This window comes from Populus trichocarpa, chromosome 13 (assembly GCF_000002775.5).
Source record: "Populus trichocarpa isolate Nisqually-1 chromosome 13, P.trichocarpa_v4.1, whole genome shotgun sequence".
In the NCBI taxonomy this organism is placed as follows: Eukaryota; Viridiplantae; Streptophyta; class Magnoliopsida; order Malpighiales; family Salicaceae; genus Populus; species Populus trichocarpa.
In genome coordinates, this window is record NC_037297.2 from 9,452,797 (window position 1) to 9,467,757 (window position 14,961).

Genomic DNA, 14,961 nt, shown 5'->3' on the forward strand with positions numbered 1-14,961 from the left:
CCATTACTTACGAGGAAGGTTGGAGATAATTCAGTACTATATTCTAAGTTACTAGTAGTGGATGAGTATGAAAAAGCCAAGGTGACTCCAGTAACAATCTTAAACAGGATATTGATGAAGAAAAGCAATAAAACTGCTACAATAGGTTTGACACATTGGTCAAATTTATTCGAGGAAGATGCTAGATGAGATGAGCTTAGTAGGCAAGGAGAAAAAATTGTTACAACACATGATTTGTGATGAGGAAGGGAGAGGTAGAAGTTGCATGTGGGCTAAAAAGAAGATTACAAGATTGCCACATGATGTGAAGAAAGAGCAGTAAAATTGTACTCTTGAATAAGTAGTTAAGACTAAGAAGAGGTCTTAACAAAAAAAACCAACCCAAAAGGTCTCGAAAAATTAATAAAAAAAAGAAACGAACAAAAAAAAAGAAAGAAACTAACTTTATGAATGATAAATATGAAAGAAAAGTAACCTGCAAGAATTTCATTTCGATAAGCATGTTGAAGATCATTTTTTATTTTAATTTTGGTTAAATTACTCATTGGCTAATAACAAATGGTTATACTCTCCTTTATTATAATAGTTATAGCCTGGAAGTAGCAATCATTTGCATTTGACTTTATTACCCTAAAAGAAGGGATTAAGGAAGAAATAGGCATCTTGGCATTAATAGTAGCTGCTGAGCTTCCCTTGCATTATTCATTAACAAGTATAAAAGGGGTATGTTTTATGTGGCAGCAAAGGAAACATGGCCACAATTGTTGTTACAAGAAGCTCATCTTTTGCGATCTCAAGTCTAACATCATTGCTACTACTACCACCAGCAGTAGTATTCCTGCTATTACTAGTTATTTGATATCTACCTTCTCAGCCACTAACTATTTTAGCCATATAAGGTCATATCTAGTAATTTGAAGAAGATAATGATGGTATGTATTATGAAGTAAGGTATTTCTTATTAAATTTTGTCAGTTTTATTCAGTGGAAGAAATCCAAGGAAACCCTTTTGCTTTGAAGAACTTGTTCTTTTCAGCCTTTTTTATTAACATTAATTATGATTATAAGATCTGATATAAATTATTTTCTCATGTTACATTGATTTCTCAAGCTACCATCCTTTAATGGAGACCAAAGGAAAGGATTTTCAATGTAATCTTGCTTAAATAAAAAATTTAAGACAAAAGTCAAAAAATCAAACTTAAAAAGAAAAACGAAGACAAAACTTGAAAGACTGAAAAAAAATCACTTGATAATTTTATTTTAAAACATATCATGTTAATATTAAAAAAGATATTTTTTAAATATATAAAAAATATTTATTTCAAATCTTTGGAAAAAAAATCTCAAAAACATAAAAATGAGCTAAAGAAAAGAAGCCAAATGTTTGGGCTTGAATGACTAAGTGCCCGCCCCATTAAGAGATATGAGCCTCACTCATAATCATGCAAAGGCAAGCCCGTGTGCCCAAGCCTTTTCTTTTTCTTTTTTTTTTACTAAAGAGGTAGACAACACATCATCCACACTCCTTTTTATTTTTATTTTTATTATTATTAAGCAGGCAACAAGTCGTTTATGGTGGCAAGCCCATAATTTGCATGCCATTGTGATGCTTGAAAAATTAAGGAGGAGGTTTTGCCCTAAAATTTATTTTTCAATCAATTTTCACCCAAAAACACTATAGAAACCTATATAAACAACCAAACAACTCCAAAACACCACAAAATCACTCACAAAAATAAATAAATAAATTGAATTCATAAAATCAAAATAAAAAATCGATCTAAATAAAATCAAAATAAAAAATCGATCTAACTTCCCCGTCATATTTAGAGAAAAAAACCACCTCCAATGAATTTCTCACGTGAAGAGAAATCCATTAACACAAATATCTTTCTTTTTGGTGGTCAAATTGTGACCAAATGATAACTCTCTATCCTCCTTTGTTTTCCAATAAGTTTCTTTTTTGTTGTGATCGAGCTTGTGGAAACTGAAAGATCTGACCATTCAGATGAGGATCTATTATAAATAGATTACGTGGATGACATAATAAATAATTTTATGAACCAGTGAGACAGATTTAGGCCCAAGAGAAGGCTTAGTCGTGCTAGGTCAAAGTAGTGGTTAAAAAAAAGCAGAAGATCTAACTGTTAGATTAGACTCAAATTTTTATAGAAGGTTCTCGAGGCCTAATTCCATAAGGAGCCAACTTCATCGATCATGTGCCATTTAGACCTCTTGAAATTAGACTTAAAAAAAATCATGTTTGAGCCAATTTTGTTATTTTTCTTGATTTTTTTTGAATTTATTGTTTTGTTTCGGATATTATGTAATTTTCCTTTATGCTTTTAGATTTCAATTTTGCTTCCATTGTTAAAGTTATTTTCAAAGAATAAAGTTGTGAATTTAGGGTTAGTATTTGCAATACTTTTTATGCATAAAAAATCTGTCTTTTGTAATTGTTTACTGTCTTTCTAACTTCCTCTTGCATTATTTTTCCTCTCCCCGTCTAAGAGACTGAAAAATGAGCGAAGTGGACTTTTAAACCAAAATAAAAATTCTAAAAATCTTGAGATTGGCCAAGAATCTTTTGTGTTTTATATTTTGGTTCTCTCACTCTCAATTTTGTCTTTCTAATTAAATTAAAAACTTTATCTCATAAAATTAAATAAAAAAAAGTTAAGGATAGAAAAAAGAAAAGAAAACGAAAAGAAAAAAAAGAGAGGGAGTGGAAAGGACCATAAAAAGGCCACTTCTTTGAGTTGTGAAGGTAATGTAGCCTTTAAATGAAATGCGCACATGGATGAAAAGAAGGCAAAACAAAGAAAGTAAATCCAAAATGGCTTTGCTTTTGTGTACATATACAGTAGGATATACTGTTCTTATAAAAAGAAAAATGTGATATTTGCAAATTAAATAATAAAGAGATGAGATCTGAAAAATAAAAATAAAAAAAATCCTCGAACCGCCATACGAAAAGAGAAAAGAAAAAGAAGGAAAGCAGAACAGCCAAAAGACCCGTCTTTTCCGGTGGGATCCACCACCACCACGACGAGTTAAAACACGAAACAGATCTCTCTCATCTCGCCTCCACCTCTTTATTTTTTCCCCACACGAATACCAAACAAAGCCGAAAATCATAAACCCTCACTCCTCCTCCTCCTCCCCTCACACACACTCTCTTAAACCCCTCTCTCTCTGTGCCAGCTATTCATTTCACTTTGAACACACAAAACAGAAGAAAACGCAGACACATCGAACGGATTTGAAGCGAAACGCAGCCGTACTTACTAGCCCAGAACAACGGTAGTGAGCGACAGGCCGATGAAGCGAGCCAGGAGAAATAACAGGGTTACTGCAAATCTCTACGACATCCTCTCTTTTCCGTCTGCCGACGACTCCGTCTCCCCCGCTGTTCCCTTCAGGGACAACATCAAGGCGTTTTTGTCACGTCACGCGCGGGTCACCTTCCCACCTTCACTGTTTCCCTCCTTGTTGACGTGGCAGATCTTGTTTCGCATAGGAGATCTGGTGCTCGACGGTCCGGATATCTCATCGGTCGTTCTGGCTCTCGATATTGTTGAGGAGGACGTTACCAGATCTTCTAGATCCGTGTATTGCAACCAGTGCCGAGTCGTTGGTGAGTCGGCTCACCACCCACCCGAGTCAGCAATGACGTCACATTTAATTTATAATAAAATAAAAGAATAAACCCCATGCTGACTCAGATTTTACATTGTGGATAATAATAATGTGAACTAGTATTTGAAAGTTTGGATTCTAAAAAATGATTAAATAAATAAATCAGACGTATCCTTAAGCATGCTAAATTCTTATTTATTTATCTTTTATTTTCCCAAAGGCTGGGGTGGACATCCCGTTTGCAAGAAACGGTACCATTTTATCATAAGAGCTAACAACAGCAGCCCTGCTGATGGATATCAGAGATCATGCAACAGATGCGGCAATCGGTGGTCGCACATATCGTCAGAATCCAGGTAAAACTCACTACTGGGTTGCCTAATCTCTTTATTGTGATCTTGAGATTGAAGCTGTTTTTGTGGTGGGTGTAGGTGCAAGGGGTGTGACACCGTGATTACCACAGATGATATTGAAGATTGGGTGTATTCTCAGTTCGAAGATAACACTCATCTACTTCACGGGGTTGTTCACTCCAATGGATTTGGCCACCTGCTTTTGGTTAATGGAAGGGAAGGTGGTTCCAGTGTTTTGACTGGTTCTGATATCATGAACTTTTGGGATAGGCTGTGCGAGACTCTGGCAGTAAGGTTTGTACTCTTGTTGATCTATATAATTCACTGATTTGTGTATTTTGCTTTGCTGCTACCGTATGAGCACTTTTTGTCGCCTCAGTCTCCACTCAATCATGAACTTTATTGAACCTTAATATTGGCTGGAGAAAAGAGTAGCTAAGTAGTTAATGCGAGCCAGTATATAGCTTTACAAACTAAAAAAAAATGAAAAATGAAAAAAAAAAACATATATTATGCCTATTTTTGAGAAGAGATGGTGGTTCAGGAATCCAACAATGAATATAGCCAAGGGTACGCACCTTGAACTTGCAAACACTGCACTGCCATCCATGCAAGTCTTGCGTTACAGCTAAATGGCGCAATAAATTTGATACTGAACTATTGCTTTTGATATTTAAAGTATTTTTCTCAACTTTCATTGGTTTAATGAATCAGAACTGAAAGTTGGTGCACCACTGACCTGTTAGTAACATACATAATTAGCTAAACAATCAGCAAAGAGTTTGGGTTTAACAAATAAATAACATGGTTAATTAACAGAGCACTTGAGGTCTCTAGTGGTGGCAGGACAAACAAATTTTAGATGAGATTTTTCACATCTGGTTATGATTGGAAGCATCTGACTGTGTGTTAACTTCATTTGCTGTATAGGAAGATATCCGTCATGGATGTGTCAAGAAAATATGGGATGGAGTACCGATTGCTCAATGCAATCACCAAGGGTCATTCATGGTATGGTGGTTGGGGTTATGAATTTGGATGTGGAAGCTTTGCAATAACATTGGATGCTTACAAGAAAGCAGTGGAAAGCATATCAAGTGTGCCCTTAGCCCCCCTATTATTCCGGTGGCGAGGACCACAAACTAGGCTACAAGCTCTAATTTCATTTTACCGATCACTGTCAGACTCGGAGCTTGTTACTATAAAGGACCTTTTCTCCTTTTTGTCTAGTCTGATCCATGCAAGCAATGAGTCATTAGCATCCAAGGCAACACTCAAGAACTTAAAACCTGCTGCAAATATATTGTGTGCGTGGACAAGGGATGATGTAGAACGTGTACAACAAGCAATGATCAAGGTACTGGCTGCGGCATCTGGCAAGACCAATTGGGTTACAAGGCATGCTCTTAAAGGTGTCATGTGTAAAACAGCATCTCCAGAGCTTCTTGATTACTGCCTTAAACACTTGGGAGGGAAGTTGGCAGCTAGCGGCACAATGGTTTGGGCACGATGCAATCCTAATTCCTTTGATATTGAATTCAGGTAGTTGATGCTAACACCAAACTGTTTCAGTTGTTTTTCACTCCAAATTTGCTAAATACATTACTCAATCTGTCATCTCTCTAATGTAACAGGCTAGAACCACCGAGTTTCAAACACAATGGAAATGGGCTCGACTCAAATCAGCCATCAAAAGAACATATCATAGGTGATCTGAAATTTTTATTTGATTCCCTGGTTCACCCCGAAACCATGGTAAACTATAGACCTCTAGTGACTAGGGAAGATGTGATTGACTCAGCAACCAAGCTTCTCGACTGCAAACAATTCGTGAAGGACTACTGTAGACCAGATAAGCGGATGGTTGATAACCCTTTTGCCATTCAGCTTTGGTGCTATGTAGAGTTTTCAGAGCATCTAAAAGAAGACCCAACTATACCGCCAGAGTTAATTGTCCTCCCTTCAAATGCCACTGTTGCTGACCTAAAAACTGAAGCCACCAAAGCTTTTCAACAAGTATATGCCATGCTTAAGAGATTCGAAGCTCGTGAATTGGTAGACTATGGGCCTCTTGAGGATTCCATTACTATTAAGTTTCTGGTTGGACAAAGTGGAACTGTCCGAATTAAAGGGACATGCCCATCAAAATATGCACTTAGCCATTTCCGAATGGAGAAGGGACAGGAGAATTGGATAGTGGATTGCATGTGTGGAGCTAAGGATGATGATGGTGAGAGGATGTTAGCTTGTGATACCTGCGGTGTTTGGCAGCATACTAGGTGCGCTGGGATTGACAATTGTGATGAAATTCCTGAAAAGTTTGAGTGCATGAGATGTATCAACTCATACCTCAATAAATCTGAGAGGCATCTAAAAGAATTTTTCAATCCAAAACATCTACAAGCAGGGATGGGGCTGGAACCGATGGTGTCAGTGTCAGATCTGGACCACCTATGACAGTTATTGTACCTTAAGGTGTACATATTACTTGTAAATCCCATGTCCCGAGTATCTTTTTATGGGGTTTTCTTGGAAAGCCTATTTAGGATTTCTCCTCTCTTTTGACCAATGTAGTTCCTTAATCTTTTGTATTTCGACCTTCATACAAGGATTATCAAAAGAAAAAAAAGAGATGTGAAAGAAGTTATTTCCTTTTGCAATTGAAGCATTGATGGCTATATGTATATATATCAAAAGCATTGGAGATTAAGGGTATTAAAACACATTACTATTAACTGGAAAAGATTTCACTTACAAATTTGTGCACCTCATTCTCCTCTTGGATCATTTGCAGTTGTCCCTCAAGTTGGAATAAAATTTCATCTCATGATGAGATGGCTCTGTTCTGGTTGCAGAGGGATGCCAAACGGCCCTGCAGAGGTGAGTGGTACTTTGTAACTACATCTTTGTACCACTCAGAAATCTTTCCACATCTTCAACTGTCAATTCACCAGGTTCAGCTTCCATGTATGGATAATTTGATCTGCCTGGTGCAGTAAAGATGAATCAGATCAAATCAGATGGAAAGTTGCATCAGTCCCCCAAACAAGAGGACCTCAACGCATGAAAAATAGGAAATTAGCAAGTACTGAACTAACAAGTCAAAACCAATGCCAGTTGGAAAGTTAGTACGATTGACTAAAAAGTCTACACATGTAAGCAACAATTTGGCAGTTCGTAATCTCACCATCTATATTTGTTTCCACGCAACACATTCTTGTTGGGGGACCATGACCTGTCTGTGCTCGTAAAGCTTGTACTTGTGATACCTTGCTGTCCAACCTAGCTGCTCGCATACTCTCTTCAAATTCAATTACATCCAAAGAAAGAGATTTGGCATTTAACTCGACAATAAAGGACTTAGATGAAACAAGATTTGTGAAATAATAAGCTGATTCAAGAACACAGTTAACAAGATACTGGCATATATTTCCATTTGAGCATACCCTCACCACAGAATTGGACAACCAAGCGAAGCCAACATTTTGACAAAAGAAAAGTGAGGAAAGAAAGAGAGGAGAAGATATAGAGATTTGCATGCAGAAAAGTCCACCACTTGATCAGACGGGCACATTAAAATTCACCAGGTACTTGGTTTAAAACTGCACAATCACCTCATAGTCCCTCAAGGCCTCACAAAAATCAAAATGACATCATCTATTGTTAATGAGAGCATCAGTTGCAAAGCAATTATATATTTGAAGCTCTTTCGGACTCAACCAGCAAAAAGAACTAATACAGTGTGCATTCATGCTCAATGACGCAGAATGCTTCAGGAATTTGATATACAAACTATTTAACAACTATCGAGGCTAGTTAATTCCAGAATCTTGGGCTCTACAATAGTGGGACACTAACTGGATAATTTTTACAAATTACCACCAGCTCCTTAGATGACTGAATAAGCCTCCTTATGATCATAGACACATTTTCCCACCACGATTTTTCCGAATAAACCCCCCTATGTCAACTAAGGGCATTAATTTAACTGGAATCTTAAGTGCACATGTTGCGACAGGAGGCTAATTGAGAAATAATGTATTCAAAATGCTTCATTGCATTTCAGGAACTAAAAATGTATTCAAAATGCTTCATTGCATTTCAGGAACTACGAGAATAATTCAAGTTATTGCTTTCCAACAATAGTTTATCCTGATAGAAAAAATGGCCTATTTGACATCTTATGTAAATGCCGGGCCTGTGGCGGACATTTCATAACAAAAAATACAGGATGCTGCTTTAAACTATGCCTAAAAGTCTTGATACTTTTAATTTCCTTTATGCTGTTCTGTTTTATAACTACAAAACAATCTTGGAACTAGCAAACACCGCATTAGTTTTATCGCTAGTGTTGAAGAAATTGAACCCATGACAATGCAAGAATATGAATGCTGATTATGAATCAGAGAATTATTGCAGATTTATGCATTAAACTCGTGGATGTCAGTATATAAGCTAGTAATTTCTGTCCATCCATCAAATATAAGATATGCCACCATAAAAAAAGAAGTATTTTTCTACAAGTATTTAAATTAAAAACATATATACAAACAAAATTTAACCAATTCTGCAAAAATCAAAATTTCATAATATATTTATTCACCAATAGTTTGAGGTCATACATTCTTTTCAAAAATTTGGAAAGTTCTTAGGAAAAAGAAATACCCTCATGACTGTAGGTGGTAGTTCAATTGAAAATTGTTAATTTTACTTATTCTTTAACAAACAGCAACATGCAGACAAAGATTCTGAATTTTAAGAATAGCTGAATCTCATATCTTCAGATTTTATTCGGAGGTTTACAGCTCCACCCATAATATTTAACATGTAATTTATTTAACGTCATTTTTCTTTGTTTTATTTCCAGCATATAATAGCTATTTCCGTGTGTTCCTTGTATGGATACACCATGGCCTATCTTATTATTATTGTTAGTTTTAACCAAATCATGATCTGACGATGCTATAACAGACCTACATATTGTCATTAAAAAAATATTTATGAATTTTAAAACAATAAGGGTAATTTGAAAATCTTTTATAGTTTCTGGAAAAAATGTTTAATCAATTCTATGTAAATAGATCAGATTAGCGTATCAACGTAGGCTAGAAAAGATATTCAACCATGTATCTTTATGTGAATTAATAATTTATTACCAATTACGGTCATATTCTCTGGTATGGAAGCATGGGCTAATGTCACAAAAAAAGACAATTAAGACATGGAAAAAAATAGAATGCCAAACAATGATTGCAGTATGCTTTTTAGTTATCCAATTTTCTATTGACACATCAAAACACAGAAACGATAGTCCAAAACAGGCAAACAACAATAGAAAGAGTTGCTTATTACCAAGGAGATCTTGCCTTGATTGTAACATGTATAAGAACAGGAAGAAAGTCATTAGGCCCTCCTACTACTTGATTTTCTCACATTGTTGAATTGAGCAGCAAATTGTTGATGATCATGCAACAACTCATAATACAGAGAAGCTTCTCCCGAGCTTCAAAAGCGTTGATCTTCTGCAATTCCTTTTCTGCAAGCTGGGAAAAGAAGGAACAAAATTGTTATGATTTAAGAGGAGCATGTATCACCACTGATGGAAGAAGGGAAAAATGTATTGGGGTAGACATCAAAGTCATAAAACAAAACATTTACATTATGAACTCAACTGTGGGCTTTGCACTCATGCCAATTAACAATTTTGAAACTTCCAAGATGGAGAGAAACTTCTCGAAACAATACATTCAACCCGGACTATTTAGAAAAAAAATTACCAGTACAGCAGCAATAACAAAAACTTCTTGACTAGTCACAGAAGTTGCATATCTTAGCTCTATCTGAACATCACATTCATGAGATCACTTCCACACAGTAAGTTGGCATTGCTCCTGCATGTTATATTCTCTTTTTTAATAATATCTATTAGGTTAAAAAAAAAAAATTAGAGTTGTAGGCGTCCAGTGAGATCAATGAAATGCCAACAAACTCTTTAATCTCTCCCACTAAACAAGGCCACATATAGCTATTCATTTCTCAGCATGATTTATTTGCTCTTTACTAAATGCAACAATATTGTCCAAACAAAACAAAATCATCAAATGTAACAATATTATCCAAAGTAGACTTTCTGTGAGACTTAAGATAAAACATTCGGCACAAAGAAGACCCCCCTGGTGATGAAATGAAGAAGATATGGAAGCTTAGAATATCATTTGCTACTGGTAAAGTATCCTTAACAGTGTTTTAGGCGAAGTGATAAGTTGAATTTGACACATAAGGTCTTAAAACTAGTTTGGTTCCGAAGGTTGTTCCATTTTTCACAATAACAAACTAAAGTAAAGAGATATCTGGAACTTTTTGCACTGCAAATTCAAGTACAACAAAATTTCTAGCAATCTGTCTCAGCCCATGGACAGACAATATCAATGCATTAGATGATAAAGGAATAGCTTTGTTAAAGAAATGAGTAGTGAGAAAATATGTATTAACTATTAATGCTGAATTTATGTGTTTATATGGAAGCAAGTAAAATGCAAAGTTCAGCCCAAGAGTAACATGTCAGGCTGAGAAAGAAGAATATAAAAGCGGTCAATATAAAACTAACTGCAGCATGGCCACAGAAGTATCATCAGTCAAAAGCTTCTTACTTTATGGCATCGTGCTGTGCACCAAGAATCAGATTACTGACAGTTAATGGAAGTAAATCAAGCAGTTTTGCATCAATATGAATGTGATAACATATCCTAACAGTCAAAATAGGCTAGCACGCATACCAGCCATGAAGCTTCATTCTGAAGAAATGCAGGAATATCCAAATGCTCAGACCGCAAAAAGGATTGCAAAAAGTGTATCATCTCTGAGATCTCTTGGTCAATCTCCAAATCCTCAGGAGAAGTAGCAAATGTTCAGGAGAACAATTTTTTCATGACATATTTCTCCAATCCCTGTGTTATATAAATGCAAGAGATGACCAACAAGCAAAATAAATTGCATGCATTTGAAATTCAAAATAAAACAATCTGTTAACATATTCTGCGGAGCGCAGCACAAAGCTACAAAGATTTACAGAAGACGCAAAAACTTAAAAGTAAAATAACAGACAGCATTCCAATACTTTGGGAACTGTTACATTATAATATGCATATACATTAAAAACACAATACATAAGTAGAAGATATGAGATATAAAATAATAGGCATATCTATCTATATACACTAAAAGCTAGTAGAAATCATATCAAGTTTTCATCTAATGTCAGAGTCAGATGCTACAAGCCACGATGACCTCGATGAACTTAAGTTGGCTTAGAGCTTCAAGCAGCAAGGGTACGCAATCCATCATACTTACTAGCAGATGGCAAGGGTTGTATGCTTGAATCAGTAGAAGCTTGGGAGGGCAAACAACAGAAAGATATGGGAAGGAAAGGGTGTTATTCTCATCAACACTTGTTTAATAAGAGATTGAACTTAGGAAGGGAGGGAAAAAGTAGTCAAGGGAAAACTCATGGAAGTAGTTTTTCCTCCCAGTTTCCATCCACTTCTGGTTCAAATAATTCTATTTCTTTCAAAGGAAATTTATGCATTCCATATCCTACCACTTCCTTTCTGCCAAGTCCCAAACCATGTTTTCTATCGTATCTTTGAACTAAAACAATTAAAATACCATTCCAAGTAAAACATATGCATAGGAATTGTAAGAGATTCATTGAGGAATCAAATTCATCATCAGGGGCACCTGCTCATAACGGATGTTCAATGATAGCTGCTTCCATTGTCCAGAAAAACTCTTGTACCTTTTTGCTATTGTTTTCAGGGCTGGCATACGAAAATAGGAATGATACAATGAAGCTGAAACAGATTAAATCTCCTTCATTAAAACCTATAACCATCTCGAGAACTTACAAAAAAAACCCTCCTATAAAAAATGTTAACTGCAAAAACAACTTATAAAATAAAAATAAATTCGGTACAAATTGCTATATAAGAAAGAGAACACCATCAAAATCCGATTCGGACAAGATACAAAAATCAATAAAGCCTAATAAAAAAATCAATTCTGATTCCATTAAAAATATATAATCTCGCAAAATATATATTCCTCAGAAATACATACATATATATATACATACATATATATATATAAAAGAAGGCAGAATTGGCGATCACAATTCAATTAAAAAATAATAAACCCTAGCAATACAATTCTATTAAACACAATCAAATTAGTTGAAAATTAGAAGAAGAAAGAAACCTTTTAATAGACTTGACAAGATTGAGTGAAGCAGGGTTTCGCATTTTATAAAGAAAATCATAAAACATAATTGATGGAGACGATGGTGATTGACTCGCTGCAGTGTCCATTGGATCAATTGTCAATCAATACAGCTCCTTTTAGAATTAACGGCTAAGATAATGATGATCTTTCCTCTTCTCCTTCTCTCCCTAAAACAAAAATTTTAATTAAAAGGTGAATTGTGAAAGAAGCAAAAGTTAAAAAAAAATAAAAGAAAAAAAAGGGGGCGAGGGTTTGTAAGGAAACCTATCTTCTTCAAGCAACAAATCCAGGAGAGAGAGCTATTGGCTGTGCAGAGAGAGAAGACTGCCTGCTAGGTTTAGTCACATCGCATTCACACAATGTCTTGATTTTTGTTTTATCGTTAAAGGAAACGGTTGAAAAGTGGGTTGAAGAGCAGTTTTACAAGTTTTTTTTTTTTTTTTCCTATGATCTCTTTTTCAGTCCTTCCTTTCTTCTCAACCCCATTTTTATTTATTTTATTTCTTGATTCTTACATAGATAAAAGGGGACATGTTCAATTCCGCCAGTATTTCCTTTGGCTAGAAATCTTTGTGATGAAGCTATAAGGATCATATGGGCTTTCTCGGTGGATAAAGATCTTCGGTGGTGGGTCTAAATTGTTAAAAAACTTGTTCCAATACTCAAAAAATTCATTACAATAATATCATATTAATTTTTAATTGACCAAGGATATAATTTAATTTTTAATAGGCCAGAGCCAAATTAAAACTTTAATTATGTTAAAGAATTAATTTGGATCCAATTAAAAAATTTAATTAGGTACAAGAACATAATTATACTTTAAATGAGTCAAATTAATTTTATTAGAGGTTTAATTGGTGAAAAATTAAGTTTGTGAGCCAAATTTGGGTTTAATTGAGAAGATTAGAATTTTAGGAGACCAAATTTAATTTTTACCAAGTCAATTTGTTTAAATCAGGGGTAAAATTGCAAGAAAATCAAAGTTTTGGGGTCAATTAAGGAATATATTAAAGAAATTCGTAACTAAGGACCATTTTGCAAAAGGCATCAAACTATGAGTGCTCAATTGATAGAAATCAGGGGTGAAATTGAAAGTTTAATGGTAATTGAGGGTCAATTTGCATAAATTCAAAACCAATGACTAATTTGAAAAAACGACACTAGAATTCGGGTTGGTATTGAAGTTTGACATGGGAAAATTGCACAAAATTGAAAGTTTGAAACCAATCAAGGGTGTAATTGAGAGAAATCACAAATTGAATGACCAAATTGAACTTTACCAAAAAAACTCTGTTTTGGTTACTATTCATTTTTTTCTTTGTTTGAGCCTGAAAAAACTACTCAGGAGCTACTTTTCAGGGGCATTTAATGTTCTATCCCTCCATAAAATTTGACAAAATTTGCACAAAAATAATGGCCTGACATTTGATTACACCCTGGTATGATCTTTTCTGGTTGTTTGACACCACGACAGTCGTGGTGCCGACCCAAAGAGACCAACTCAAGTAGCCTTCAATTGCCAAAATTAACAGTTTATGATGACCACTTTGAGCCAACAGTTGAGATCCTTCCGGTTCGAATCAAGAGCCAAGATTTGCCCCCAAAAGAGATAAAGTGTCCATCTTCCACTCTTTATAAATAAGGGTTGATTCCATGCCATGAGGGGGCAGAAAATCTGAGGTCAAACTTGAAAAAAAACTAGCCTTCCCCCTAGTTTATATGCCATTATTGTTTTTATTCTCTTTTGCTATGACGACCTTGGCCTCTACAACAACCAACCACCTCGCCACTTGCTTCTCCACCAACAACTCCACCATGAGTCGTCAACACAACCACCAGCCGACAACCTCCATATAAGGAATAACCACTGTAGATTTTTTGTTCTTTCCACTATAGATCTTTCTTCCACTAGCGCCACCTTCAACAACCAACACCAGCCACCGGTTTTACTTCCTCCAGCTACGCCGTGCACCACCAGTAGGATCACCAGCCACGATACCCCTACTCCATGTAAAACTCCCCCCACCATAAGAGCAGCCGCTGTATGCAGAACAGGAATTCGTTGTGCATGCATAGGACAAATTAATTAACATGGTTGTTGGGCGAGCCAACAACCATGTGGCTCGGGGCATTGACCCGTTTCAGCCCAACCCATATGTCTGGGTTGGGTCCAGCCTATAAAAATGCTTGTTAGGTCGCCAGATGACCTAACCTGACTGAGTCAAATTGGACTAGTTTCGGCCCAACCCAATATATTTTATAATAATAATAATATTATTATAATACTAATATATAAAAAATTAAAAAAACTTCAAAATTTTCAAATGGCATTATAAAAATATTTATGGTCCCCTCCGTATGTTTTTCTAATAATTTTATATAATATCAGGCTGTATATTTACATTATAAGATACTGACCCGACATTAAAAATACTCGGTTTTCTTCAAAAAAAATTTAAAATTTAAAATTAATTTTTTTAAAAAAATATAAGTTAATTTCCTCTTTATTTTTTTTTTGTTTTCGTGCATATGGCTAAATCCTAAAATTTTTCTAAACATATTTTTATAAAAAATAAAAAAATGCATCTTTCTCATGTTTTAAAATACAAAAATAAATATCGTAAATAATTTATGATTATCAGTTAGGGTTTGACCAAAATATAAAAAATTCTTCACCAATCATTTT

The 14,961-nt window shown here is 35.1% G+C and overlaps 1 long non-coding RNA gene across 7 annotated transcripts; it reads right to left on the minus strand.

Annotated features, from left to right (window-relative positions):
• Window positions 1-2,804: 2,804 nt before the first annotated feature.
• On the minus strand, window positions 2,805-12,827 carry LOC18104275 (uncharacterized). Of its 7 annotated transcripts, none has more exons than XR_002977230.2 (10): window positions 12,537-12,822; window positions 12,249-12,439; window positions 11,733-11,845; window positions 10,772-10,942; window positions 9,773-9,886; window positions 9,348-9,538; window positions 7,183-7,296; window positions 6,751-6,982; window positions 4,574-4,734; window positions 2,805-4,414 (listed from the first exon to the last, which is right to left on the minus strand). It is a non-coding gene; the product is annotated as an uncharacterized LOC18104275 (long non-coding RNA). The 7 variants fall into 7 exon arrangements; XR_008057063.1 differs by lacking the exon at window positions 9,773-9,886 and adding an exon at window positions 6,251-6,306 and having other exon boundaries at window positions 12,537-12,819; XR_002977228.2 differs by lacking the exon at window positions 9,773-9,886 and having other exon boundaries at window positions 4,574-6,306; window positions 12,537-12,827.
• Between the last annotated feature and the right edge of the window lie 2,134 nt (window positions 12,828-14,961).